We start from the raw sequence: 4681 nt of genomic DNA, 5'->3' as shown, positions 1-4681 counted from the left end.
CTGTACGACTGACAATCTGAATCATTTCTACATGCACAATATACATCAGCCACAGGCGACTGGAATATACCCACAACCACGCAATTATATGATACAGCCTACTCGACTGATACAATAAAAACGCAACCACGTAGTTATATGTAAAGCAGCCCACTCGGCTGTACCAAAACCAAAACACAACGGAAAATGACAGAAACCAAATACAAACCAAACACAAAACTGCTAGCCGGCTAGGCTTACACAACCAACAATAATACAAAATACCACATAACAACTTCAAAACTCTAGAAACAAAACCGGAGCACAAACTAAACACACTGACACATAAAACAAACAAAACATAAATGAAACCGATAGATCTTCTGAGGTGACGTGGGGACCAGCAGACAGGATACTCCAAGCGACATCATAAACAACCTGATACCTGAAAAAGATAGTGTCCACGGGGGTGAGTTCAACAACTCAGCGAAGACCAATAGACATGCCTAGTAAGATATATCTAACAGCAATAAACATGAAATACAGCTTCCTAATCATATATAGGAAATATGCAAAACTGAAAGGTAACTGAGGAAGCTGTACTCATCAGGAACTCCTATCCAGAACAAAAGGGTCGTCAAACCAGATACACAATATGCCTCTTGTATGCATGTCAAACAAAAGCATCCACCAAAATGCAGCATATAAGTGCAGCAAACACAAGCAAATAAATGCAATAAATGCATATGATGCCAATGACATGGTCACCCCTGACGCCAGTCAGTCATCTCACACACAATGGTGAGACTGAGTGGGTAGAGCTGTGACAACCGTGCACTCTGACGTCACTACTCCTGATGAGTGACCGAGTGGACGGAATGCTGTCGGAGTACACACATACTCCTACCCCAAATCATAAATGGGGGAGCATAATGCTCTTATCTCCCGGTACACCATGACGGGGAGGGATCCCTGACATGCTACCACGCTGCGTCACACTACCCATGAGTGGACCAACGGAGCACCGAACAGAGCAAAACTGACGTGCTACCACGCTGCGTCACGCTACCCATGAGCGGACCAACGGAGCACCGAACAGTGATGAAACTGGCGATATGCTCTACAATAATGGAGCAGCTTATCACGCAGCATGCAATCATGTGAATGGTGCATGACACTAAGCATGACAATATCCTGAACCAAATCCATATATATATAAATATGTACCCTAGTACCAGTAAATCAAATCCACAGATCTAAGGTATACAGGTCATCTATGGTATAACAACCTAGGTCCTAAACATATCCACCTCCATAAAATATGTACCAACAATATACATGAATCAAAGCAAAAGGGTCTAGGTACACAAATCAGATATGATATAAAAATATAGGTACGCATGCCAGATAATAAAAATCCAGAATCTAGTCCTAAACTCAGTAAAGCATGGTATGTCACTTACTCTAGGAATTAAGGTACTCATGGCAATAATCACGAGGTATAAACCTGGATGCATAACAAGCGACAAAACAGAATATGCTATGAGTATCAAACCGTGACATACCAAAGACAAAAATGATCATTGCTTGTAGCTATAAAATACTATGCATATCCAATTGACAATATCATAAAAGATAAGTCAAGAGGTACCCGCCTCCAATATAGATCGAATCGAACCAATCCGATGTCGAGACGCCCGTCTCGCGTCAAGGTCCTGTGTCACCAATATACATACATTTTTAATTAGCTACAACTCAAATGCATAGCCAAATAAAATCCTTAAGGCTAAATTAGGGTAAAACCCTAATCAATCTAACCAGCTAGTAATTCAATTTATCTCCAATTCAATACATATACCTAGGTTAACATTAGTTATTAACCTATCCATCAATCACCGACAACATGATCAAAAACTCTATATCTTACCTCAACTCCAAGTCACTGCTGTTGATCCACAAACAAAAAGGTTGCTGTCGAATCAAGAGTTACCGCTGAAAAACAAATAGAGAAAGTTGCAGTGACTAGTGAATCTATCAACACATAGAATCCAAACTTAATTCCATTTACACATGATTAATCATCTACATAATCAATCACCTAATTCAAACACATAAGCAATTATGTATGTACCAATTCCTACCTAAATTAAATCCAACTCTGAAACCTCAACCGATGATCCACAGCCGAAGCAAAGGATCTGGTGGCAGCGGCTATCCACGAATGGCTAACCTCCTCGTCAGAGCTACATCAATAAGTCACACCACTATGCTTAACACTCCAAAAAATAGAAAATACCACCAAATCCTACCAATCTAGAACCAAACACATCTTACCTAAATTCAAACTCGAGCTTCCTCTTTGATGCCTTCCGGATGTTGCTGTGATGCAGGAAGAAAGGCCCAGCACCAGGAAACTAAGGCATGGGAAGTAGATGGAAGAGGATCAATTGGCAGCCGATGGTGACTGCGGCCAGATCAACTAGGCTCGGCAAGGGCAGGTCGCCGATGGTGAACCGTCGGGTAGGGTTCTACTCAGCGAGGTCTGTGGGCAGCCGAGCGTCTGCCGACTCCTGGTGAGACCGGCCGGTAAGACTAGGGCAGAGGAAGAGGAAGTGGTGCCGGGACGGTGGTCAGCAGAGGGTACTAGGGCACAGGCAACGACTCGACCGGCAGTGGCTCGTGCTCGCCGGCGCTTGGGCAGGGACGGAGGAGAAGAGAAGGGCGGCGTCGGCAGGAAGGAGTCGGCGGCGTGGGGGGAAGAAATAAGGAGAAGAGAAGCGCCGGCCTCTCTTTGGTCCCGGCTCACGCGAGAGGAGAAGGAACTGCCGCGAGCAGCGGTTAGGGTAGATGGGTGTTGGGCGCGGTGAGGAGGAAGAAACGGCGAGGAAGAAGAAAATAAAGAAAAAGGAATTTATAAAAATAAACATTTTCTCGCTTATATGGGTAGCCTAAACAAACTTTTCCGGACTCTATTTTTTTTATCCCCGTTAACTCGTCCATACGAGCTCCGAAAAATTTCCAAAAATTTCGGAAATTTCCCTTATTATTTTCTACCATTTTCCGGTATTTTACACTTATGGTTACGAAGAAGGATAGAAAGATTTGTAAAGATTGCAAAGTCATCCCTAGAGAAAGCTTAACTACCTAACATAGGGTAGTAGTGTTGGATATGCGCCTCAAATATAATATCAATAGAAAGAAAATATATACAATTCCTAAAATTAAGTGGTGGAAGTTAAAGGATGGGAAGTAACATATATTTAAGGAGAAGGTAGAAGTATAAGCATTAGGGGAAATATACGATGACTCTAATATAACATGGGATAAGATGGTATCAAAGTTGAAAATAGTAGCTAAGAGTGTACTCGGTGAGTCAAAGGGACATGACCACTATGTAAAGAATCTTGGTGGTGGAATAAGAAAGTACAAGAGAAAGTGAAGGAAAAATGAATAGCTTATAAGGAATTATATATTTGTAAGAACGAGGAAAACTTAAAAAAATATACAATAACCAAGAAAGAAGCTAAGAAAGTAGTGAGTGAAGCAAACAATGAAACTTTTGAACGGTTATATCAAAAATTGGATACAAAATAAGGGGAAAGAGACATTTATAGAATAGCTAAAATGAGAGAAAGAAAAACAAGATATCTTAGCCAAATAAAATGTATTAAAGATGAATGTAATAGTGTATTAGTAAACGATGGGAAAATAAAAGAGCGGTGGAAGAGGTATTTTCATCAACTTTTTAATGAAGGTTTAGGTGACCAACTTAACTTAGGTAATTTAATTGGGTCAAATGAGCATAGAAACTTTAATTTTTATCGCAGAATTCAAACTTCAGAAGTAAAACAAACTTTAAATGAGATGCACAATGGAAAAGTCATTGGACCAGATGATATTTCGATAGAGGTATAGAAGTGCTTAGGGAAACAAGGTATTGAATGACTTACAAAATTATTTAACATGATATTGAAAACGAAAAAAATGTCTGATCAATGGAGGATAAGTACTCTAGTTCTCTTATATAAGAATAAGAGAGACGTACAAAATTGTGCAAACTATAGGGGTATTAAACTAATGAGTCATACTATGAAGCTTTGGGAAAAAGTGATAGAAAAAAGATTAAGGAAGGAGACCATAGTGACAGAAAATCAATTTAGGTTCATAACTGGAAGGTCGACAATAGAAGCTATACATCTTCTTAGACAATTAATTGAAAAATATCGGGAGCAAAAATAAGATCTACACATGGTATTCATTGACTTAGAAAAAGCTTATGATAGAGTTCCAAGAGAAATTATATGGAGAATTTTAGAAAAGAGAGGTGTTAGCGTAACATATATTGAACTAATTAAGGATATGTATGAGGATGTAACGACCAGAGTAAAGACTTCAGGCGGAGTAACTAAAGTATTTCCAATAAAGATAGGGTTACATCAAGGATTAACTCTAAGTCCGTATCTTTTTACACTAATTATGGATGAACTCACTGCGCACATTCAAAACACAGTACCGTGATGCATGTTGTTTGCAGATGATATTATTTTGGTAGATGAGACACGTGAAGGAGTAAATGCAAAACTAGAATCTTGGAGGGAAACACTAGAAGAGAAAGATTTTAAGCTTTGTAGATTAAAAACAGAATATATGGAATTTAAGTTTAGCAATATTAGAAGTAATGAGACAATTGTTAAGATAGGAG

Source organism: Zingiber officinale, chromosome 6A (genome assembly GCF_018446385.1).
Source record: "Zingiber officinale cultivar Zhangliang chromosome 6A, Zo_v1.1, whole genome shotgun sequence".
Taxonomy (NCBI): domain Eukaryota; kingdom Viridiplantae; phylum Streptophyta; class Magnoliopsida; order Zingiberales; family Zingiberaceae; genus Zingiber; species Zingiber officinale.
Note: the sequence above shows the minus strand (reverse complement) of the source record.